Source organism: Salvelinus namaycush, chromosome 15, assembly GCF_016432855.1.
Source record: "Salvelinus namaycush isolate Seneca chromosome 15, SaNama_1.0, whole genome shotgun sequence".
NCBI classification, from domain to species: Eukaryota; Metazoa; Chordata; class Actinopteri; order Salmoniformes; family Salmonidae; genus Salvelinus; species Salvelinus namaycush.
Window position 1 is genome coordinate 13900983 of NC_052321.1, and position 27196 is coordinate 13928178.

General features: G+C 43.2%; 1 pseudogene; it reads left to right on the forward strand.

Annotated features, from left to right (window-relative positions):
* The window catches only part of LOC120059780, a 76132-nt pseudogene extending 49404 nt beyond the window's left edge, over nucleotides 1–26728 (forward strand).
* Nucleotides 26729–27196: the final 468 nt, after the last annotated feature.

The window sequence follows — 27196 nt, forward strand, 5'->3', positions numbered from 1 at the left end:
TGTTATTGACCTGGAGTGTCCCTGTCTATGCCTCCTGTTATTGACCTGGAGTGTCCCTGTCTGTGTCTGCTGTTATTGATCTGGAGTGTCCCTGTCTATGCCTCCTGTTATTGACCTGGAGTGTCCCTGTCTGTGCCTCCTGTTATTGACCTGGAGTGTCCCTGTCTATGCCTCCTGTTATTGACCTGGAGTGTCCCTGTCTATGCCTCCTGTTATTGACCTGGAGTGTCCCTGTCTGTGTGTGCTGTTATTGACCTGGAGTTTCCCTGTCTATGCCTCCTGTTATTGATCTGTATTGTCCCTGTCTGTGTCTGCTGTTATTGATCTGTATTGTCCCTGTCTGTGCCTACTGTTATTGACCTGGAGTGTCCCTGTCTGTGCCTACTGTTATTGACCTGTATTGTCCCTGTCTGTGCCTACTGTTATTGATCTGTATTGTCCCTGTCTGTGCCTACTGTTATTGATCTGTATTGTCCCTGTCTGTGCCTACTGTTATTGACCTGGAGTTTCCCTGTCTGTGCCTGCTGTTATTGATCTGTATTGTCCCTGTCTGTGCCTACTGTTATTGACCTGGAGTTTCCCTGTCTGTGCCTGCTGTTATTGATCTGTATTGTCCCTGTCTGTGCCTACTGTTATTGACCTGGAGTTTCCCTGTCTGTGCCTGCTGTTATTGACCTGGAGTGTCCCTTTCTGTGCCTGCTGTTATTGACCTGGAGTGTCCCTGTCTGTGCCTGCTGTTATTGACCTGGAGTGTCCTTGTCTGTGCCTGCTGTTATTGACCTGGAGTGTCCCTGTCTGTGCCTGCTGTTATTGACCTGGAGTGTCCCTGTCTGTGCCTGCTGTTATTGACCTGGAGTGTCCCTGTCTGTGCCTGCTGTTATTGACCTGGAGTGTCCTTGTCTGTGCCTGCTGTTATTGACCTGGAGTGTCCTTGTCTGTGCCTGCTGTTATTGACCTGGAGTGTCCCTGTCTGTGCCTGCTGTTATTGACCTGGAGTGTCCCTTTCTGTGCCTGCTGTTATTGACCTGGAGTGTCCCTGTCTGTGCCTGCTGTTATTGACCTGGAGTGTCCCTTTCTGTGCCTGCTGTTATTGACCTGGAGTGTCCCTGTCTGTGCCTGCTGTTATTGACCTGGAGTGTCCCTGTCTGTGCCTGCTGTTATTGACCTGGAGTGTCCCTGTCTGTGCCTGCTGTTATTGACCTGGAGTGTCCCTGTCTGTGTCTGCTGTTATTGATCTGTATTGTCCCTGTCTGTGTCTGCTGTTATTGACCTGGAGTGTCCCTGTCTGTGCCTACTGTTATTGACCTGGAGTGTCCCTGTCTGTGCCTGCAGGTACTGATCAGACCATGGAGACGTTTGTTGGAGATGTGACCAGCTACCAGCTGCACAACCTGCAGCCTGGAACCACCTACGACCTCAAGGTGTTGGCCCAGTACGACGCTGGCCTCAGCGGACCTCTCATTGGACAAGGAACCACATGTAAGTGATTTATTGGTTGTTTGATTGGTTGCTTGACTCATTAGTTGTTTGGTTGATCAAATTATTGTTTGATTGATTGGTTGACTGTTCCTGTCTTTCACAGTGTACCTGAACATCACTGACCTGACCACCTACAACGTTGGTTATGACACCTTCTGCATGAGATGGACCCCCCACAGGGCTGCCACTTCCTACAGACTCAAACTCAATCCATTCGACCGTAAGTGCTGTACCTGGCTGGGAGCCCATTCCATATAACCTTGATACCTGTGGGGGAGAACTGTTTCTATATTGATTTGAGAATGTTTACTGTCGATCAGATATGTAGACAAAGTTGCCACCCTATCACAAAGGTGTCCTTGTTCGAATGTCTAAATATGTTATATAATTGTATTTTATTCATGCCCACTGATCCATCTGTCTCCTATTAATTCTCTGACGCTGGAGGACTGTAAGAGAAAAAAAAACATGGGAAAAAATGTTGCAATATTTAAGTCTGTTTACAGTATGGTAGCCATTATAGATGGAAGCACTGCACTTTGCCACATTAAGTTAATTCATGTTTGTTTGAAAGGGCATGTTGAATAAGACAAAACACTGTATAAGCCCACTGCTACCTCAGTCCAAGCACTATCACTGGCTGGCTTTAACCCCTCTCCTTCCCCTCTCTTTGAAAATAATCATAATAATGATAATGAATTAGATTTATATAACGCTTTTACCAGGTGTGATTTCCAGTTGCTCAAAGTGCTTGGGGATAAATGGGGTATATGTTTAAAGTGTATGGGGATAAATCACCTGATCCACTACCAATGTGTGTTACTCTTTCCTCCTACAGCCTCTAACAGGGGAGGTCAGGAGACCACCATCACTGGGTCTGAGATCCACTACTGTTGGGACGGCCTGACCCCTGACGCCCTCTACAACGCCACAGTGTACACACAGACCCCCAACCTGGAGGGGCCTGGAGTCAGCGTCAAGGAGAGGACCCGTAAGAAACTCCACTAACCATCAGACCTGTAACATGTAACATTTCATTGTGTTTACACACATGTATACCTCCCACCACACTCCGGGTATAAGAAAACACCTCAGGGTTTTTGCAGGGGACTAACAGGGCATGCTAGTGAAGTCCAAACGGTTTGACTGTTTATGTTCTGGTCTTTGTTACAGTGATTAAGCCCACAGAGACCCCAACTGAGCCCCCCACTCCACCTCCACCCCCCACCATCCCCCCTGCTATGGACGGTAAGGAAAGGCTTGAAGTCAGCATGCTGTGAAGAGAAGTGAAGCTAACACAGAGAAGAAACTCTTTATACATGTCCTACCTGACATTGACTTGCTCTATGTGCACCACAGTGTGCAGAGGGGCCAAGGCTGACCTGGTGTTCCTGATTGACGGCTCCTGGAGTATCGGAGACGAGAGCTTCAGCAAAGTGATCCAGTTTGTGTTCAGCATGATCGGAGCCTTCGACGTCATCCACCCTGGCGGCATGCAGGTACGTAGCCATTCAGGCTATCCTCTGAGCGTTAGCTCTTTGATGTTTACAGCATATTCTCTTCTCTTTTCCCCTTTCAGAGTGTATTCTTCATGTCAATGCTTTATTATTCTCTCGCTCTCGCTCTCGCTCTCGCTCCCTCTCACTCCCTCTTTTGTCTTCTGGAAACAGGTGTCTTTTGTGCAGTTCAGTGACAGTGCCAAGACAGAGTTCAAACTGAACACTTACCAAGACAAGGGAAGGACCTTGGCTGCGCTGCAGCTTGTCCGCTACATGGGAGGAAACACCAAAACAGGTACGCCCACAGACTGCTACTCTCAATCTTACTGGATGATATCGTTAACACCAATTGCATAATGTTGAGTTAATTAAAGATTCTACAAACATTCACTCACCACCAATGTCATTACAGGGTCTTCATCTTGCTGGTGGAGTCGAATGGGTCTATAGTTAAAGGTGTAAATTGATGTCTTACCCCTCTGTGTACAGGTGCTGCTCTGAAGCACGTTGGTGAGAAGGTGTTCACCTCAGACAACGGCATGAGGAAGTACGTGCCTAAGGTTCTGGTGGTCGTCACCGATGGTCGCTCCCAAGACGAGGTCCAGAAGAGTGCCTCCAACCTGATACACTCTGGTAAGTGTTCAACATTTGGATTTGTCCTTACAGAAGTCTGTAAAAGGATATTTTCAGTCCAGATTTAGTCAACATAAGTGTAGCTACAGAACTTTAGAAATGACTAGATATGTTTTGAGATAAAGCATTACTTACTCCTTTTGGGGTTTTCACTGTCAAATTGGAAGATCTGAACAGCCAACAGGGCTAGGGCGTATGGATCATAACGGTTATCTTTGTGCTCGTCTTGCTCCAGGTTACAGTGTATTTGTGGTCGGTGTGGCCGATGTGGACGTGGCAGAGTTGAGGAACATTGGCAGCAAGCCAAGTGAAAGACACGTCTTTGTTGTGGATGACTTTGACGCGTTCGCCAAGATCCAGGACAACCTCCTCACATTCATCTGTGAAACGGCCACATCCAGTAAGATTTACATCTACATTACACAGTACCTCAAGACACAAGTGAAAGCAGATTGACGTTAGCTGTATGTTGTCCTCCAGCCTTTTCCATCACATCATGTTTTGTTTTACTTCTCCCTCCTCAGCTTGTCCTTTGATCTACATCAACGGGTTCACCTCACCTGGTAAGTATATGCTACACCTATATTCTGAAATGACAGCTGCTGATAACACCTATGGCCAGGAGCTCTTTACTGACGTAGAAAAACTCTGAGCCCTAATTCATTCCTACCAACAATGTCAGTACTGTGTTCCTGTGCATTGACTTGTATCTTCTCATGATTGTGTATTGACCTGACGTGTGTTCACCAGGCTTCAGAATGCTTGAGGGCTTCAACATCACAGACAGGACCTTCGCTGCCATGAATGGCGTGTCCATGGAACCTGGCTCTTTCAACAGCTTTATAGGCTACAGGCTACACAAAGATGCATTCCTCTCTGCACCCACAAAGTAAGTGTGTGCCTGTTTGCGGGCTGTTGCGCGTTGCCTGCTCTTCTCCTGTGTATTGTAATGCTAGCCAGCCTGCATAATCATTTTTTTGTATCTTCAAAGGCTCTGCTCGGAGAGCGCTGTGCCAAGAGCCCTTTTCCAGCCCTGTTTGTTGTTGCAGCTTGTAGAATATGAGGTGTTAGGAAGAGAAAATGATTTGGTTCAGAGTGTAAAGCTCCCAGGGTAGCCCCTCTCCCACATACACTACCGTTCAACAGTTTGGGGTCACTTAGTGGGAGGACAAGTACATTCGAGTGTCTAGTTTGAGAAACAGATGCCTCACAAGTCCTCAACTGGCAGCTTTATTAAATAGTACCCGCAAAACACCAGTCTCAACTTCAACAGTGAAGAGGCGACTCCGGGATGCTGGCCTTCTAGGCAGAGTTGCAAAGAAAAAGCCATATCTCAGACTGGCCAATAAAAAGAAAAGACTAAGATGGGCAAGATAACATAGACACTGGACAGAGGAACTCTGCCTAGAAGGCCAGCATCCAGGAGTCGCCTCATCACTGTTGAAGTTGAGACTGGTGTATTGCAGGTACTATTTAATGAAGCTGCCAGTTGAGGACTTGTGAGGCGTCTGTTTTTCAAACTAAACACTCTAATGTACTTGTCCTCTTGCTTAGTTGTGCACCGGGGCCTCCCACTCTTTCTATTCTGGTTAGAGCCATTATGCTCTGTTCTGTGAAGGGAGTAGTACACAGCGTTGTACGAGATCTTCAGTTTCTTGGCAATTTCTCTCATGGAATAGCCTTAATTTCTCAGAACAAGAATAGACTGACGAGTTTCAGAAGAAAGGTCTTTGTTTCAGAAGAAAGGTCTTTGTTTCTGGCCATTTTGAGCCTGTAAACAAACCCACAAATGCTGACGCTGCAGATGTCTAAAGAAGGCCAGTTTTATTGGTTCTTTAATCAGCACAACAATTTTCAGCTGTGCTAACATAATTGCAAACGGGTTTTCTAGTGATCAATTAGCCTTTTAAAATGATAAACTTGGATTAGCTAACACAGCGTGCCATTGGAACACAGGAGTGATGTTTGTTGATAATGGGCCTCTGTACGCCTAAGTAGATATTCCATTAAAAATCTGCCGTTTCCAGCTACAATAGTAATTTACAACATTAACAATGTATACACTGTATTTCTGATCAATTTGATGTTATTTGAATGGACAAAAAAATGGCTTTTCTTTTAAAAACAAGAACATTTCTAAGTGACCCCAAACTTTTGAACGGTAGTGTATGTCATAGAGGGATCAACCAAAGCAGCCGAAGGTCAAGAGCCCAGCTCTTTACTGGGCCCATTAAAATGTATTCAGGCAAATGCTGAGCTGCTCAAGAGTTCTGCGCTAACATTTTAGGCATGAGCATGCTTAGTTCATTTGTCCATAATCATCTGTAGTTGTGCGTGGGTAAGTCATTGACTTCATGTGCACAAATGGAAACACTTCAAGCAGTAAAGTAGGGACGGAAAATACTTTCAATATGTCCGTAATTTTTTGAGTCGGGTAGAACTGGCAACCATTTTCAGATTCTGTGGTCTACGTGACAGGGTGGATATTGTGTGTCTTTTTGGTTTATGGTGTGGCTTTTAGATGCCAACCTTGTTTCTCTGCGTCTTTGATTTTCCAGAAGTTACAAAGGATCTAGTGTTTCGTCCTGGCCAAAGGCTCTATAGATTACGATTGGCTATCTTAATTCCAACAGGTTTTAGTGGACCCTCTTACTTTGATCAAAGATGAATGATTATCTGATTAACTAACTTAAGTCAACATTTTGTATGTCAAATGAATACAGCTAGTAATCAGATTTTCCCAGTGTTGTAGTCTATGAAGTTGACCATCTTACAGAAGAGAATCCCTTAGCTTTATGAAAAAACTCTGCCATGACACCTGTATCCTGTATTTTTCTTCCTGCCAGGGAGATCCACCCAGAGGGTCTTTCTCCATCCTACACCATTATCCTGCTCTTCCGTCTCCTTCCTGACACCCCCAACCAGGCCTTTGATATCTGGCAGATTGCAGATGGTAACAACAACCCTGAGGTCGGGGTCACTGTCAACCGTAAGCCCCCATCATGCTTTGTTTCTCTTCTGGGTTAGCTGAAGCTACCTAACAGCTATGGTCTGATTCCCCTCCTTACTGCATCAAATAACAGTCTTTAGAAACTTAGACCAGTGTAATGATTAGTGGGCTGCTACAGTCCACTGATCCCCTCTAGGGAAGAGTTTTGGTTTGGCACTGACTTTTCACACTTTTTCTACAAGTCCATAAGTGTTCACTTGTGAGGGCCATCTTCCCTGTATATCTCTCTCTCTCTCTCTATCTTCATCTCTCTCTCTCTATCTCTCTATCTATCTCTCTCTATCTCTATCTATCTCTCTCTATCTCTCTCTATCTCTCTCTATCTCTCTCTATCTCTATCTCTATCTCTCTCTCTCTATATCTCTCTCTATCTCTCTCTCTCTCGCTATCTCACTCTCTCTCTATCTCCCTCTCTCTCTCTCTGTGTGTGTGTGTGCGTTGCATGACTTCTCCCTGTAATGTATGTTTAGGGGTCCATCTGAAGCCATCGTTCTCTCTTTTCAGCTTCCAGCAAAACAATCACGTTTTACAACAAGGACACCAGAGGGGAGATCCAAAGAGCCATGTTTAATGAGGATCAAGTGAAGAGAATTTTCCACGGGAGCTTCCACAAGGTAAACACCATTTCACTTGAATGAAAACAGTTTGTGGGCCATATGGTGACATTAAGGCTTGGCAGAGGAGTAACATATCTTGGCCTATTTTTGTGGTTGAATTTCCCAAGGACATACAGATCAGCAATAATCAGCAATAATTTGGGATAATAACATCCAAAACACCAGGTTCCAAAGATACATTTTCACATGAATAATGAATTTCTGTGGTAAAATGTTTAGATACATTTTCAAGGCAGAGTAGACGTCCTGTCTGGGATGTGTAGCCTTGATATGGTCACCACCTATGATAGATGTGTTCTGTCATTATGGTCGGTCATGTCTGTTCATAGTTGATGTTTCTGTTGATTAGTGTTATGCCTCATTGAATACACCTCCTGAGGGTATGATCTTGTGGATAATAAACGCCAAGACTAAGATCTAGCTAGGATATGGTTACTTTCCTCTCATGAAATTAAATGTGATCCATCTTATAGTATTGCGATGTGGGTTCGGTGCCAAAGTTGAGTCTTCAGGCCTTTTTATGCTCTGCTGTTAGCTTTGTTTTCTGAGGCTGAAGGAAGTTACTTTGATGAATGGTTTGGAAGGACTATAAATATATTTTCACAGGTTGGAGGAGACTTTGGTGACCCATGGTGATCTTGCACAATGTGCAACCTGAATATTTTATTTTATTTGGAACCAGTTATAGTTAGCCTAGCAATGGAGACTTACGACGTGCTGATTGGCCATTGTCCTGGCGGCGGTCAGGTGGGAATTCAAGAACATTCTGAGGAAGTGGGCTGTTATTGGATCAGCGTTTGTTTTGTTTTACCTCGTTTATGATAAATGAAACTCAATACATTGGGAAAAAAGCCACTTCGTACTTTTGGACCGCATAAAAGAAAGCTAGCTGCATGTGCCCAATGAGGTATTTTCAGGAGTATTTTCTGCTTGAATAAAATTATCTGTCAATAAAAAAAATGTCCTGCTTCAACAGACAGTTTCTAACAGTCTGAGAAAATCTGAATAAACTGATGAAATCGACCAAAAAAATTCAACAAGCTCAAAGAGACCTACAACAATATGTAAACATGAATGGAGATATTTTGACATGTATATTGCATCTTCTATACATCTTTACTGCCTCCGAATGTGGATTCCCATTGGGGCCCTAATAATCTTCTATGTTGGGATTACAATATTAAGTCTCAGTGGGGGTCAGTGAGTGCATAGAGTCATTACTGTACATGACTGTAAACATCCATCAGTCACTCAAGGCTTTCTAACCCAGTTGAAATAACTCTGTAGGTTGTCATTATTGTATAAAAAGCCATTGGTCCTCTAGAATGATTTTCTCAGTGTTTTACAACCATGATATACAGTGTTTTTGTCACATTCTGCGTAACTCAGTCTCAGCAGGAGTAGAGGAGCCCATGTTGGACATCAAACGCCAGCCCCAACTCAAAGCAGAGCAGAATATTAAACATCCTCTGTTGTGCTCAGATATCAGACTGTAGGGTGACAAGGATTTCAACAATGAACATCAGTAAGATGCAACTAAAATGAATAATGACTGTTTCCAATGGACGTGAAAAATGTTTCAAGTGTATCCAATGTTTCTGAAGGGAAACAATATGCCTCCTATTATGTAAAAACTTCAGCTATTCCTTTTTCTAAAAACACATAATGAGGACACTCCCTCTAGTGTGCTCTACTCTGATCCGACATCAAATGTACTTCCTAGGGTCAATGAATCCATTGTAAACACTTCGAAGTCATGAGGGAGAATGTTTCGCCCATAGAACATCAAGTTGAAGTAGTTTCAGTCAGACTGCTAAGCAGCAAGGCTAATTACAGACTAATGTTATGAATGTCGGGTCAGGGCTTCAGCCGATGACATGACTAGCATCAGTACAACGACATCATCAGAGCTCCAGTTGGATGTGTGTGCTTCTTATCTCTTCTTATGGTTGTGGTGGTGCCTGCAGTCTGAGTGTGCGCTGGGTGGTTAGTTTGTGGTACTGTGCAGTTACTGCTCCAAGCGAACAGGTGTCTTCGGTGGTCTACCTACCTGCTTTTTCTCTGATCAGGGAAACTATTTGCCACTCAAAGAAAACGAAAAACTATTAACATGTATAGTGTGTGCCCTACCTCAGAGCAGTTCATATCTTTTGATATGAACTCAGAGTAGATTGTTATGAGACACAATAGATTATTCCCCTCCCCTCGATTATTTCTCTCACAAAATGAATTGTTTCTACTTACTAAGATCAGACATGTCCATAGGGAAGTATGAAACAACTAACCCAAACCAACCATTATCTCTATTCCTAGTCTGACCCATGCTCTCATTTGAACTATAGTCCTGATATTTACTAAGTGTAGTAAAATGTGTAGGGTGTAGGTGCTTCATATAGTTTAATAGCAATGTGTATGTTACAGAGTGCAGACTGATCTACCTCTCCTTTCTCCTTGGGCCAGTAGCTAAATAGAGAATTATCCAGGTTAGAGAGGTCTGGCTCTCCTCTGATCCACCATGTGGGAAATCTCCTAATGATAGCTTTAGCAGACGCTAGCCCTCTCTAACCAACTGGGGATTCCCTCCTCACACTGCAGGGATGGTGGCCTTAGAGGGGCGTTTGACCAGGGAAAGCTTTATTCTGAGGCAAAGAGTGTTCCACTAAATAAGAAACACAAGCATTTTGCTACACCCGCAATAACATCTGCTAAATACGTGTATGTGACCAATACATTTTGATTTGATTTGAAAGGGGGAATATTTTTCACCAACTCATATATGTATCATTGGTGCCATTAGCTTTTTTGCGTTTGGTTGCGATCAAGTGGAAATATTTAAAAAAAATAATTGTGCTTTTGGTAATAGCTAGATGTATTCAGTCCATCCACTCTACAGGTTCCCCATACGTAGAGCTTCACAAATGCAGCTATTATTCTCTGAGAGGATCCAAACTCTCTAAAACTTTCCATTCAGGGATTGGGTGGAATGAGCGGTTGGGTTTTGTCAGTATTTGCAAGCACTAATTGAGAATGAGTGGGAGAAGAGAATGCTCCAAAGAACCAAAGCAGTTTAAAACGTTGGTCTTCGGTCAATCTGACTGATACATTTCCATAGCCCTGACTGCCCTCTTTGTACTCTCATTATAAGAGTTTCCTCTGAAGCCTTCTTTTAAAAGCCCTCCATTCCGCGAGGTAGCCAAGCAGACTTAATGACGCATGCAACCATTCCTGCAACAGAAGAAGCCACTCAGAAATGAAATGGTGACTTTACAACCAAAGCTAAGCAAGCTCCTTTTCTGAAACCAGGATGGGAATATTGTATCGTCCTCCAAGACTGGACATGGGAGCGTAGATGTCTGGAATGATATGGCGGCAGTGGTATACATGAAGAAGGATTTTGTCTCTTCCTGGAAAGAGTTGGTGAAATCTGCAATTTGTCAGTGCATCAAAAATATCACGAAAGATCCACTTTTACTTTTAATCAAACTAATGTAGGATTCCCATATCAGGCTGCATGTGAATTGTGATTTCACCCGCCATCGTGAAATGGAGTGAAAACATGGAGGAGTTGTGAAGACACAGCCAACAACAATAAAATGGAGTCTGATAGAAATCATGAAAGTATGTCAGACACACTGGAACCCAAATATAGCCATATACAGTATACTGTTGCTATGTCTGTGGACTGGACAACTTGTTCTATATATAGCATATATAGCATATAGCATATGACGTCTATAGTATACCAGAGGGAGAATCCATACTAAGCGTGAATGGAGTGCTGAAAAAGAGATGTGTCCAGGATGTGTCATTGTCTACAGGAGTTATAGTCAGAGGGAGGGAGGAGTAATTAAGTGTAATTGTGACTTGGTCAGTAATAGTGGAAGTCAAGGTCTAGTCTTTCTTGACTCCTGTGGTTTTTGATCCATTCAGAAGATTTTCATCATCTGTGTCAGTGTGATAGATTTCTCAGGCCTTTATTAGAGAATGAGCCATTGTGTGACTCATTGATTGTGTTCCAATAGAATATGTTTCGTGTTCCCCAACATCAGCCAACTGCAGTTGATGGAATTTCATGTTGCTTTCAAATGATGAGTCTCGGTGAAGGACACTGACATTTTTGTGAATCCTCATTTTGCAGTAATATTCTTGTTGGTTAGTGAAATAATGTATATGTACGCATTATTTGCGCTTGCAGTATGTAATTTAGCGTTATTTTGGTAAGCCCTCAAGTGCATCATGGTATATACTGTATGCCCATGCCAGGATCTTGGGGTATCAGACCCTCCCCTCTCCTGTGGTTGGCCAGATAATAATGTTGTGAGTGGTTGTCAAGTCCGGTTGGTTTCGCTCTGTAGGACAGTAACACAGTAACGTTAGCCTGCTGTCTCTGTCAGGGTGAAAGCTTGTCAGAATGTTCGGCAGAAAAATGCAGCTGCGCAGGAAAGTATGGAGAGTGTAGCACTTTTGATGGTGTACCATAAACAACATCATTTCGAGATGTGATGGGAGTTTTGGAGAGTTAATGTTGAGAAATGGCCCATACCCTGGCAGTTTTGTGTTATTTCATGCATAGCCTATAGTTTGTTGTTTCATGTTGATCATTCAATGTTCTGTTTATCAGTGAAAGTGACATTAACTTTTTTCCAAGGGACCTACAACCAGAATGTTCTTACTTCTTACGTGATACAATGATCTTTAATTAACTTCTTGATAGAAAATCATATTAATAATAGTGATTTAGTAAAATACAGTATCAGCGTCTTTATAAACATCAGTTAGAAGACTTTAGGGGTTTCGTTTGCACATTGGCTCAACTGGGTTCTTAGTTTATGGTACGAGACTCCTGAAGAATTGTGCTTTTATTATTTTTTTTACCTTTATTTAACTAGGCAAGTCAGTTAAGAACAAATTCTTATTTTCAATGACGGCTTACCCCTAACCCGGACGATGCTGGACCAACTGTGCGCCGCTCTATGGGACTCCCAATCACGGCCGGTTGTGATACAGCCTGGAATCGAACCAGGTGCCTTAGACCGCTTACCTTGTCAGCTCGGGGATTCGATCTTGCAACCTTTCGGTTACTGGTCCAACGCTCTAACCACTAGGCTACCCTAGTACCTGCCACCACTAGGCTATTGCAGAAATACCATGTGAAAAACACTGAACGCTTTCAGTACTCTTTACCAAGCAATTATGTCCAAATATTGTTGCTGTAGTTGTTCATATTGAGAAGACTAGAGTGGTCTTAACTAATAATCCTCTTCTCCTCCTCTTCCTCCTCCTCCTAAAGCTTCACATCAGTGTCTCTCCCGAGAGGGTCAAACTGAACGTGGACTGCCAGGAGGTTGCAGAGAAACCCATCAAGGAGGCCAACAACATCTCCACAGATGGCTATGAAGTGCTGGGCAAGATGGCGAAGTCAGGAGGATCAAAGAGAGAGTCGGCTACAGTGAGTGAAAAATTGATAACACTTATTTGAAATGGAAAACTCCTGATAAAATGCATCCCTCACTCACACACAAGCTGTGAAGTGCAAAGTGCCCAGATGTGCTCCTCATGTGTTGATGCTCAATTAAGAGCTGACAACTCACGGTCATTGTTGGAGGGATGTAAGACGCTGCTCTCTCTGTCTTGTTCTCTCATGCTATCTGTGTTCCAGCTCTCTATGGGATCTGGCCTGCGTCTGGAGCCATGTTGTTTCTAAGTCTTGGACGCTGGAGCTCAATGGAAGCCATGTGTAACACCCATCTGTATTCGTCTCTCTTCTCTCATCTTTCTGTTCTGTTGTGCAGTTCCAGCTCCAGATGTTTGATATTGTGTGCAGCTTGAGCTGGACCAGCAGAGACAAATGCTGTGATCTCCCGGCCACGGTAAGAGCAGCTTCACTGTAGACAGCCCTCTAGTAAGGCCTCACCTGTACAGTACTGTACAATCAAGCCTTGATACATTGACTCTGCTCATCTTTCACTATACACCATTGAGCACTTACTATAGGTTAAGAGAGCCATTGTAGTTTTGCATGTTCATTTTGGAGTTTATATGTCATTACTAATATTTTAAAGTGCACATGCTGTATAGCCATTACGAAGTGATGCCTAGCTGGCAAAAAGTTATTTGAAATGAAATGATTGCACTGTCAGGCCTGAATAGACCATTGTATTCCTGGCTAATTGGACTAATCTCAGTACAGTACAATCCCAACCCCACCAAAACAACTGGTCCCTTTGATCATGGGGTGGACAGATACATCATTGTACCATCTATGGTATCTTTATTACTGGATACATGTTATATACTTGACTATAGCCAATTACCCATCTCTCTCTCTCAGTGTAATTTGCATGAGATATTAATGTATCATGTCAATGAAGGCTGTGTTGTATAAGATTTCACATATTCCCTTCCACAAAAAAACAGATGGATTTTTTGTTGTCAAAGAGTATTTGTGTGTAGGCCATGCTATGGTAGCAGTTATATTTTAGTATGCACCCCAGTTTTATCATGGCTTTAGCAGCCTTTCTAATGTGTTTCCTAGCAGAAAACTTCAAGGCGCCATTTTATGGTTTGGGTTGCCAGAGCAGTGGCACTCATTTTCATCACAGATACTCCTATTTGCACTTGTTGTATTTCGTGAGTTACCAGAAAGGCCCACAGATGTCAAGAGATGGACAAACTATTACTGTTGTATTTCAGTAAAAAATGAAATATCATTCTTATTGTCTTTCTTTCTTTCGTCATCTCCTTCCTTTCTCTCCTGCAGAGAGATGAGCTTAAGTGCCCAGCTCTTCCCCACGCCTGCACATGTGCACAGGACAGCGTTGGCCCACCGGGACCACCCGGCCCCTCGGTAAAGACAATAACCATCCCACCATCTGTCCTCGTCTTAGGGCAGGGCTCTCTCAGCTTCTGTCTGTCCTCGTCTTAGGGTAGGGATCTCTCTGCTTCTGTCTGTCCTCGTCTTAGTGTAGGGATCTCTCAGCTTCTGTCTGTCCTCGTCTTGAGGCAGGGTTGTCTCTGCTTCTGTCTGTCCTCGTCTTAGGGTAGGGCTCTCTCTCTACTCACTAATGCGATGATGATGATGGTGATGCCACTCTCAATCTCCACTATGATGATGTGAACATATAGGAATAGTGTTACAGGGATATTTTTCTCCTCATAACTGTTGCCCTGCTCTATAGATTAAGCATGTGGATATTAGAGTGGGGTCAACATGTGAGTATCTGTGTTTTTTCCCATGGAAAACGAAAGACAGGGGGATGAGATGAATGGTGTGCAATGAGGTGTGGACTATCAGACTTAGGGATGTGTCAAAAGGTAAATGCCCATCGGGAAAACAGTACATCTGGAATATGTTTGCTTCACTCTGCAACCTCATCTAAGCCCCTGGGGGATTCCTGCTGGCTTGGGATTTAGGTCTGGAAACAGCTCTTGTTGTGGGGATGGCTCTGACTCTCAGTCTCTGACTCTGTCTCTCATCCTTGCTTGACTTTCCCAGGGTGGACCAGGTACTAAAGGACCCAGAGGAGAGAGAGGAGACTCAGGACCAACTGTAAGTAATGATTTTGTATTAGTATCAAGCCATTTAACACACACTTGGATCCAGAGCGATTCATTGAATATTATGGATGTGTGGTCCAAGCCTGAATCCGACTTTAAATCAAGCCATATCCTACTGAGCTGGGATACAGTCCAAGGCCTAACGCATTTACAGTAAATCAGACTTCAGCCTAATGCAGTAGTTATCTCAAAGCACATACCATTAGCATGCCCCATCAGCCAAAACAGATTTCTCACATCTGAACCCACTTATTGAATGTACTGTATAATTTTCAGCTTGTTATGTCCTGTTTATTTTCCCCCAGCTTGATTTAAGGAGGTCTATGTTGAGAGGTCTGATGAGAAGTAGAACATATTTCTCACCAACGGTCACTGATTGTTCTGGTTCCTTCTCATTCTCTCAGCGCTGCTGGGAAAAGCAGTGGGGAGGTCTACCGGGAGATATGGTGTAAATAGTTTAATATTAGTGTGACTGTTTGGTTTTGTCATTCTGCTTCTACTATAGGGTTCAATGGGCCCCCGTGGAGAACAAGGACTTCCAGGACCATCCGGACCTCCAGGTCCACAAGGCCCTAATGGCTTGTCTCTGCCCGGAGAACCTGTAAGTCATCTGCAGTGTTCTTAGGGATTTACAGTGTGGGGGACTGTAGGATGTCCTCCCTGACGTATGATTTACACACACAGTCACTCTGTGTTAAGAAGACCTTATTTATTGTTAGACATCCTCCTGAAGCTGGGATGTAAATTCACTCTCAATGACAGACTACGTGGTCAAGAGAAAGAGCAGATCTGTAGTTGTTCAGGGTTGGAGTTCCCTTTGTACTCCAGCTCTAAACCTCTCCTTCCCTTTGTCTTCTCAGGGCCGTCCCGGACCAAAGGGAGATCCCGGAGACTCAGGCCTGACTGGGCTGCAAGTGAGTACAGCTTTCTTTTTCATTAGCTGTGGTTTTCAACAAGAAACCAGAGACGATCCACAGAGAGAAACAGCGCTACTGGAGTCTGGAATCTGTCCACATGGCAAAGCTGAAACCACATTCAAAGTGGGAGGTAGACCATGCAGTCCCCAGAGTGGGGTATACACTCCAAGCAACCTGCTGATTTACAGTGGAAGGCCAGTGGTGCAGTTAAGCTATCATGGAGCACAGAAGAGTCTTGCTAATGGGAATAGAGGATTAATATGAACTGTACATATTCTATACTGTCAACCCTATACTGTAAACCCTATAGTGTAAACCCTATACTGTAAAACCTATACTGTAAAACCTATACTGTAAACACTATAGTGTAAACCCTATAGTGTAAAACTTATACTGTAAACCCTATACTGTAAAACCGATACTGTAAACCCTATAGTGTAAACCCTATAGTCATGGCCAAAAAGAGTGAATTGTAGACTACACTCCTAGAAAAAATGTGCTATGTAGAACCTCAAATGGTTATTCGGCTGTCCCATAGGAGAACCATTTGAAGAACCCTTTTTGGTTTCAGGTACAACACTATTGGGTTCCATGTAGAACCCTTTCCCCAGAGGGTTCTACATGAAACCCAAAAGAGGTCTACTTGGAACCAAAAAGGGTTCACCTATGGGGACAGCCGAAGTACCCTTTTGGAACCCTTTTTGTCTAAGAGTGTATTCTTCATTTTACTTAGGTGCCACTAATTGGATTTAAATAGCTGAGAAAATAAGGGATGTGAAGATAAGCAACCTCAGGATTATAAGACTACATCCCTCAAGGTTGCCAATGACCATCAAAGTGTCTGGGAATATTTGGATCCTAAATTGCATCAAAAGCCCAAAGAACGATGGCAGGAGACAATGGGACTGCATATCAGAAGTCAAACGTACCCTGGCCTGGTAATTTCTTGGAGGATATCCTTCTTACGTTAGATGGATTCCTTGCCCCTCTTGTAAAGAGGAAACAACCTGAAGGGGGTTACAAAGAATTGTTTAGGGTTTTGGAACTGGTCAACCACGCAACCTCCACCATGACCAAACTGTATCACTGATAACCTACAGCTTGACCAGACTGTATCACTGACAACCTACAGCTTGACCAGACTGTATCACTGACAACCTACAGCTTGACCAGACTGTATCACTGATAACCTACAGCTTGACCAGACTGTATCACTGATAACCTACAGCTTGACCAGACTGTATCACTGACAACCTACAGCTTGACCAGACTGTATCACTGACAACCTACAGCTTGACCAGACTGTATCACTGATAACCTACAGCTTGACCAGACTGTATCACTGACAACCTACAGCTTGACCAGACTGTATCACTGACAACCTACAGCTTGACCAGACTGTATCACTGAAAACCTACAGCTTGACCAGACTGTATCACTGATAACCTACAGCTTGACCAGACTGTATCACTGATAACCTACAGCTTGACCAGACTGTATCACTGACAACCTACAGCTTGACCAGACTGTATCACTGACAACCTACAGCTTGACCAGACTGTATCACTGATAACCTACAGCTTGACCAGACTGTATCACTGACAACCTACAGCTTGACCAGACTGTACCACTGACAACCTACAGCTTGTCCAGACTGTATCACTGATAACCTACAGCTTGACCAGACTGTATCACTGATAACCTACAGCTTGACCAGACTGTATCACTGACAACCTACAGCTTGACCAGACTGTATCACTGATAACCTACAGCTTGACCAGACTGTATCACTGATAACCTACAGCTTGACCAGACTGTATCACTGATAACCTACAGCTTGACCAGACTGTATCACTGACAACCTACAGCTTGACCAGACTGTATCACTGATAACCTACAGCTCGACCAGACTGTATCACTGACAACCTACAGCTCGACCAGACTGTATCACTGACAACCTACAGCTTGACCAGACTGTATCACTGATAACCTACAGCTTGACCAGACTGTATCACTGATAACCTACAGCTTGACCAGACTGTATCACTGACAACCTACAGCTTGACCAGACTGTATCACTGACAACCTACAGCTTGTCCAGACTGTATCACTGACAACCTACAGCTTGACCAGACTGTATCACTGACAACCTACAGCTTGACCAGACTGTATCACTGATAACCTACAGCTTGACCAGACTGTATCACTGATAACCTACAGCTTGACCAGACTGTATCACTGATAACCTACAGCTTGTCCAGACTGTATCACTGACAACCTACAGCTTGACCAGACTGTATCACTGATAACCTACAGCTTGTCCAGACTGTATCACTGACAACCTACAGCTTGACCAGACTGTATCACTGACAACCTACAGCTTGACCAGACTGTATCACTGATAACCTACAGCTTGACCAGACTGTATCACTGATAACCTACAGCTTGACCAGACTGTATCACTGATAACCTACAGCTTGACCAGACTGTATCACTGATAACCTACAGCTTGACCAGACTGTATCACTGACAACTCCAGTGCTGAATGATCGGCCCCTGGATTTCAAAGATTGGAGGCATTATCCTGTGACGCCAATAATGAGCATAATTTAGTTGAGAATCACTCACCCCCATCAAGGACGACTTTACTTTGGAAATATGAGTCACACCTGAATCCTAACAATTACCCTGTGATGTTAGTAATACTTGAGAATAATCACATTAAGATGTTTATGACTATAGCAGCCTTGGCTGTCGAATGGTTCTGCTAACAACATGCATTTCAACAACCAAATCAAGTATCCTAAATTGCATCAGAAAAGTCTATCACGTTCTCACTAAAAAACAAGAGAGTTCTCACAAGGAAACTAGAGAGCAGTTATTACACAGTACAGCTAGTAGTTATCATTTCTGGCCAAATGAAAAGGCAATTTTGTGCCATTTGAGCCATTTTGTCAGAATTGTGTGTTATTACTGGTTATCAGAGTTTGATTGAGTGTGTTGTGTTCATGCAGGGTCCTGCTGGTGCTGCTGGTCCTATGGGTTCTGTTGGACCAGGAGGAGTGCGGGTAAGATCAGCATCTCTGTACCTCTACACAGAGCTGCTCAGTGTACAGGCACTGTTGAAAGGCCATGAATCTAGCCAGCACCTACTTAACTCAACGTGTGCATGTGATCACTCAACGTGCGCAGTTAAACTGTTGTGTGCTCCTAGTATTCTGGTGCATGTCAGATGACGTCATTGGGCTCCATTAAACTGGCGCAGTAGAACACACTACAGAGATTGGTCGCTAGGGAGATTAGCGAGGTCCTGGTTTATTTCACTGAGTTTTTATAGTCCCATCTCTTGGAAGCACCACCAGTTTAACAGCACCATAAAACATACAGTACATATATACAGAAATAAAGTTAACATTGACAACACAACAACAACGTAATGCCAACTTTTATTGCTGCCTGTTGTGAGTGTCTATCTTCTCTTCCCAGGGACCCCCAGGGAAGGAAGGACCATCGGGACCTAGAGGTCCAACGGGACCGATGGTGAGTACTGCAGCCAGAAGACGTGGTCAAAACACAGACAAACTCAGTCCTTCAGGAGTGGTTGTTGTCCTTATGTTTACCGTTTGGTAACTTTGGTAAGTGGATGTAGCAATAACGCTGTCCATCTTCTCATCATCCAGGGAAGTCCAGGATCTCCGGGTTCACCAGGAAACACAGGAAGCCCAGGAAAACCAGGAGACACAGGAAACCCAGTATGTAGAAATACAAGTGGTCATATGGTGATGATGTATGTTTCATCGAGGACAGCAGAGTCCCTAGCCATCTTCCAAAAACATCTGAAATCCTACCTCTTCAAAGACTGTCTTGAATCATCCCACTGCATTTGATTAAATTGGAAAAAAAAGCGTATTTGTGGTGTTTTGTTGCAAATCTCATGCAAATGAATGGCTTTCCTTGTATTGAGAACATCCATGTTTCCTCTTTTTCACAGGGACTGTCTGGAGTAAAAGGAGAAAAGGGAGAGAGGGTATGTGCTGTATCCTTTAGTCCAGGGCTAGGCAACTACTGTATCCTTTAGTCCAGGACTAGGCAACTACTGTATCCTTTAGTCCAGGACTAGGCAACTACTGTATCCTTTAGTCCAGGGCTAGGCAACTACTGTATCCTTTAGTCCAGGACTAGGCAACTACTGTATCCTTTAGTCCAGGGCTAGGCAACTACTGTATCCTTTAGTCCAGGACAAGGCAACTACGGTATCCTTTAGTCCAGGACTAGGCAACTACGGTATCCTTTAGTCCAGGACTAGGCAACTACTGTATCCTTTAGTCCAGGGCTAGGCAACTACTGTATCCTTTAGTCCAGGGCTAGGCAACTACTGTATCCTTTAGTCCAGGGCTAGGCAACTACTGTATCCTTTAGTCCAGGACTAGGCAACTACTGTATCCTTTAGTCCAGGACTAGGCAACTACTGTATCCTTTAGTCCAGGGCTAGACAACTAGATTCAGCCGTGGGCTGATTTTTTGTCGGAGCCGATGGTCAATGGTGCCGGAACATAATTATAATCATTTGTACACTGCAAATTGACCACAAGTAAGGCACAAAAGAGGTTGTATTGGAAAAGAACAACCATTTCATACCTTAATTACATGGAGACACGATCACGTCTCTTTTTCTTTATTCATGGGAATACTTGGTGAGCAGATTTCCTAAATGAAACTAATTTTTATCTGAATCACTGGTGAATTTAGTCCTTTTTTGACCAAAAACAAAAATCCTCAGAACTTTGGGAGGTGCTTTTTTATTTGCCCGCCAGACGCCTGTTGTCAACCCCTGATTCTCAGAGTAGCATAACCTTGTCTCACCAAAATGTGTTTGTTTTCCAGGGGGACTTTGCATCTCAGAATCTGATGCGTTCCATTGCCAGACAAGTTTGCGAACAGCTTGTGAATAGTGAGTTCTTATTTAGACCTTCAAAAACCAGCATTGGTTGGGTACACCTACACACACATACAATGTATACAAATAAACTATCTATGTGATTTTGCTATCTGCCTTAATCATATCTTCATTCATTCCTCTCAGGTCAAATGAGCAGAATTAATAATATGATCAACCAGATCCCCACCGGTTACTCTAGCAACAACCCAGGCCCCGCAGGCCCCCCTGGTACCGCCGGCAACACGGGTCCTCGTGGAGAACCTGGACAGACTGGCCGAAATGGTTTCCCTGGAAACCCCGGCTTACCTGGAAACCAAGGAGAGAGAGGTGAGTGATAATGTGCTGTTTATGTATTTTTTGCCTGTTTTTATTACTTCCTGTTTTTGTATGGCTAGAAAGTAAATTCCAACCTATCAGAGATGCAAAACTTTAAGTTATGACAGGACACGGTCCTCTTCTTTAACCTATGTAACATCCTAGGATAACGGTTGGTCTGCTCTTTGAGCCTGGAGTAACATTGCAACTTTTACAACAATGGTACAATTAAATAATGACTGGAGCACAAAGATCAAATGGAAGTTTTGATTGCAAGCAATTGTGCAAAACACATCTATTCTAAAAATATAGAGTTCATGACATCATGTAAATAATTGATGGTCATCTGCCATCATGCTTCACTTCCTATAGTAAATCTGATCCATGCTACAATTTCCTCCATCCTCAGACATGCTCATTTGTGGTTTTTACAAATACATGGTGCTGTGCAATAGGACCTTTTGTCATTGCTAATAACCTGTTGCGTGTGTATCTGATTGTGTTGCTGCAGGGATGCCAGGAGAGAAGGGAGAGAGAGGATCCCCTGGAACAGGACAGAGAGGACAGAGAGGACTCAGTGGTCCCCCTGGTAAGACCTCGGCCATCACTCACTTCTCATGTACAATAACCCATTTCACAGCTATGCCTCTGCCAAGGTCTCCCGTCTCACAAGAAAACAGACCATTAACGGAAGCCCCTGACTCCGTAATTTGCCTCATATACAGCTGAAGTCGGAAGTTCACATACTCTTAGGTTGGAGTCATTAAAACTTGCTTTTCAACCACTCCACAAATTTCTTGTTAACAAACTGTAGTTTGGCAAGTCGGTTAGGACATCTACTTTGTGCATGACACAAGTACTTTTTCCAACAATTGTTTACGGACAGATTATTTCACTTATAATTCACTGTGTCACAATTCCAGTGGGTCAGAAGTTTACATACACTAACTTGACTGTGCCTTTAAACAGCTTGGAAAATTCCAGAAAATTATGTCATGGCTTCAGAAGCTTATGATAGGCTAATTGACACCATTTGAGTCAATTGGAGGTGTACCTGTGGATGTATTTCAAGGCCTACCTTCAAACTCAGGGCCTCTTTGCTTGACATCCTGGGAAAATCAAAAGAAATCAGCCAAGACCTCAGAAAAAAATGTGTAGACCTCCACAAGTCTGGTTCATCCTTGTGAGCAATTTCCAAACGCCTGAAGGTACCAAGTTCATCTGTACAAACAATAGTATGCAAGTATAAACACCATGGGACCATGCAGCCGTCATACGGCTCAGGAAGGAGACGCGTTCTGTCTCCTAGAGATGAACGTACTTTGGTGCGAAAAGTGCAAAGGACCTTGTGAAGATACTGGAGGAAATAGGTACAACAGTATGTGTATCCACAGTAAAACGAGTCCTATATCGACATAACCTGAAAGGCCGTTCAGCAAGGAAGAAGCCACTGCTCAAAACCGCCATAAAGAAGCCAGACTACGGTTTGCAACTGCACATGGGGACAAAGATCGTACTTTTTTGAGAAATGTCCTCTGGTCTGATGAAACAAAAATAGAACTGTTTGGCCATAATGACCATCGTTATGTTTGGAGGAAAAATGGGGAGGCTTGCAAGCCGAAGAACACCATCCCAACCGTGAAGCATGGGGGTGGCATCATCATGTTGTGGGGGTGCTTGGCTGCAGGAGGGACTGGTGCACTTCACAAAATAGATGGCATCATGAGGACGAAAAATTATGTGGATATATTGAAGCAACATCTCAAGACATCAGTCAGGAAGTTAAATCTTGGACGCAAATGGGTCTTCCAAATGGACAATGACCCCAAGCATACTTCCCATGTTGTGGCAAAATGGCTTAAGGACAACAAAGTCAAGGTATTGGAGTGGCCATCTCAAAGCCCTGACCTCAATCCTATTGAACATTTGTGGGCAGAACTGAAAAAGCGTGTGCGAGCAAGGAGGCCTACAAACCTGACTCAGTTACACCAGCTTTGTCAGGAGGAATGGGCCAAAATTCACCCAACTTATTGTGGGAAGCTTGTGGAAGGCTACCCGAAATGTATGACCCAAGTTAAACAATTTAAAGGCAATGCTACCAAATACTAATTGAGTGTATGTAAACGTCTGACCCACTGGGAATGTGATGAAAGAAATAAAAGCTGAAATAAATCATTTCCTCTACTACTTTCGGACATTTCACAATCTTCAAATAAAGTGGTGATCCTAACTGACCTAAGACAGAGCATTTTTACTAGGCTTAAATGTCAGGAATTGTGAAAAACTGAGTTTAAATGTATTTGGCTAAGGTGTATGTAAACTTCCGACTTCAACTGTACCTTAACAACAAGGTATGGAACATAAGAATCTTCCCGCATACTAACTGGAAATGGTTGTGCTCAACAACTGGAGACAGGAGGTTCCTATTCACTACTTCCTGATCTACAGTTCTTAACTTATTTCACCATGGTAGCCATTTTGTTCTAAATCCTATCCCTGGACCTCTCTTTGTGACTTTTAGAACTCCTCCCAATGCAATATAAATGACAGACCCAAGGGGCAGGCCAAGATTTACCTAGATGTGTCTCATGAACCTTCGTTTGGGCAGCTGTGTTTCATAAATTCTCAGTGAACGGTCAAACGTATTCCCAGAAAAACACTTCTCTTTTCGAGAGAGAATTTATGCTTCTTCTTCACCGGATTGGTCCGCACAGATGTGTTCACACGTCTTGATCAACATACGATACATCAAAGGAATTGAGAGCCAAGGTCTATTGCTGGATGAAGGATTTAACATTATGCATTATAGCTGCTATCTCTCTTATCAAAACAATGTTACCCCGACCTCTCATTCATCAGTGATCCCAAACCCATTCTAGAAATGGCTGAGGATTAGTCTCTAATAGCCGTCTTATTCACTGTTGATATTATGCTGTCTTCATGGAGGCAACATAACATCCACCTTTAATTGATATTCAGCATGTGAAGGCCCTGAGTCCCCAGAAGCTTTCCTATCACAAGGAGTAGGGGAGCTAGTGGAAATATCAGCCTATATATGATGTCTTCTTCCCCCTCCTGTCGAACACTGCCAAGTCTGTTTCTGTGAATGAAGTAAGACACTACTAAACTCCTGTAGGAGGAAGCTAGTTAGCTAGCAATGATGACTCATTGTTGAGTGGGAGAATCAGATTGTTGTACAATGAGCGTTGCTTTGGTGGCTCCTTCATTGACAACACATGTGCTCACTTAAGAGATCAAAGAGCAAGAGAGAGCGGAGGAAATTCCATCCTTTGTTTGTACTGTCTAGACAGACTGGGGCAGGGGGTAACTCACCAGAGCCCTGACTGGCTCACTTTTAATCAGACTTTTAATTGAGCCGTCTAAATATTGAAATTACAGTGGTAGAGACCAATAGTCCCCCCCTCCACTTCCAGTTGAGATTTAAGGGTGATGTCAGGGAGGTTTCGTTCAGACTATTCTTTAATTATTTTCCACAACCCATCTCCCTCTCCCTACTCCCAGGGCCACCAGGCGAGGCTCGAACTGGCGCCACAGGTACTACGGGCTCTGCTGGGCCTCGGGGCCCTCCTGGTCGCCAGGGAACCTCAGGAGTGAGGGGACCACCTGGACCCCCTGGCTACTGCGACTCCTCCCAGTGTGTTGGCATTCCTTACAATGGACAAGGTTACCCAGGTATGTCCACAACTGACTGAATCCCAATCTGCATGGCAGGGTAGCTGAATACATAGTGAATGTAACGTATGCACACTAATTTATTTACAACTTTATACTCAACAGCTAACTCTCTGCTCTGGTTCAATGCACGGAGGCCATGGGTTTCAAGGGTTCTAAACAAAATGCAGTTGTTAACATTTCTGCGCACAGATCCCGATTACGGGATCATTTCCCTAAACAACCGCTGAATTGCAGGGCGCCAAATTCAAAAATATTACAAAAAATATTTATAATCATGCAATCACAAGTGAAATATACCAAAACACACCTATCGTGTCAGATTTTGAAAATATGCTTTACAGAGAAAGAAATCCAAGCTTTTGTGAGTGTATCAATCAATGCTACAACAGCTAGCCCCAAATTAGCATGGTCACGAAAGTCAGAAAAGCAATAAAATTAATCGCTTACCTTTGATAATCTTCGGATGTTTGCACTCACGAGACTCCCAGTTACACAATAAATGTTATTTTTGTTCGATAAATATTACTTTTATAACAAAAAAACGCCATTTGGGTTGCGCGTTATGTTGAGAAAACTACAGCCTCGTTCCGTTCGACGAAAATTCCAAAAAGTATCCGTAATGGTCGTAGAAACATGTCAAATGTTTTTTATAATCAATCCTCAGGTTGTTTTTAACAAACATAATCGATAATATTTCAACTGGACCGTAACCTATTCAATAAGAGAGAAAAGGAAAATGGAGAGCTCCCCTCTCGCGCGCAGGCACTATTCAGAGGACACCTGACTACTTTTGAAAAATCTCATTCATTTTTCAAAATAAAAGCCTGAAACTATGTCTAAAGCCTGGTCACAGCCTGAGGAAGCCATTGGAAAAGGAATCTGGTTGATATCCCTTTAAATGGAAGGAAGACTGGCCAGGAAACACAGATTAAAAAAAATATATAACTTCCGGGTTATATTTTCTCAGGTTTTCGCCTGCAGAATCAGTTTTGTTATACTCACAGACAATATTTTGACAGTTTTGGAAACTTTGGAGTGTTTTCTATCCTAATCTGTAAATTATATGCATATTCTACGATCTGGACCTGAGAAATAGTCCATTTACCTTGGGAACGTTATTTAAAAAATATAAAAAATCTGACCCCTAGCGTCAAGAAGTTAACAAAACTTTATTCAAATGGGACAGTGGACGTATTTTTGTCTCGACAACCCCCTTTTGGCAACATTATGAACCCTTTACTTCCAAGGTCTCAATATGTTTGTAATAGAGTGGATATTCATAATTGCATGTTAAACACTGCCAAGTAGAAATAGAAATGGCAAATAACTTTCTGCAACAGAGAGATCTAACCCCCTGTTTGAACTGTTTTCAGGTCGGTCCTAGTAAACTCTCTATGCTGCCTGTGCTGCTTACAGTCCTGTTTCTGAGATGTTAGCTCACTGGCTAATGAGCCCTTAAGGATAACCACCGGGGACATAATTAATGAACAACGTTAAAAAACAAAAAACGAGACAGAAAGGAGTGGACTCGCACTAACACCACTTCACAGCTACTATCAGACAAGCTGCAGAGATGGCAACCCTACTGGCCTGTTTGTATCTTGAACCAAAACCCCAGCAAACAGAGAGAGAATGCTTCTCTACGCGGGAAGGAGCATGTAAAAAAACAAAAACTACTAACAAAGTGGATCTCATAGCAAAAGAACAAGTGTTAACATGTTGACGTAGAGGTGATATCTGTAAATAAACTAATTGTGCCTTGTAAATGATGTTTGAACCACACAATCCACTAAAATCATTTAACATCTGTATTGAGCTTGTGCCTTATAACCTGCTTCTTACTGACTTACTGCCAGCATAACCTCTGTTTTATTACAGTATGAGGCCTGTGATTTACACAGCTTGTGCTCCGGTCCAAACCGAAGCATGTGACATTTGTACATTTAATCATGATGTTCTTTGTATGTTTGCCTAATCTATGCTAAGCGTTCTTTTCCTACCATTTTCTTATGTTTATATATATTTAGTATTCAGACACCTTGACTTTTTCCACATTTTGCTATGTTACAGCCTTATTCTAAAATGGATTCAATTGTTTTTTTCCCTCATCAATCTACACACAATACCCCATAATGACAAAGCGACTCCGGGATGCTGGCCTTCTAGGCAGAGTTCCTCTGTCCAGTGTCTGTGTTCTTTTGCCCATCTTAATCTTTTCTTTTTATTGGCCAGTCTGAGATATGGCTTTTTCTTCACAACTCTGCCTAGAAGGCCAGCATCCTGGAGTCGCCTCTTCACTGTTGAAGTTGAGACTGGTGTTTTGCGGGTATTATTCAATGAAGCTGCCAGTTGAGGACTTGTGAGGCGTCTGTTTCTCAAACTAGACACTCTAATGTACTTGTCCTCTTGCTCAGTTGTGCACCGGGGCCTCCCACTCCTCTTTCTATTCTGGTTAGAGACAGTTTGCGCTGTTCTGTGAAGGGAGTAGTACACAGCATTGTACGAGATCTTCAGTTTCTTGGCAATTTCTCGCA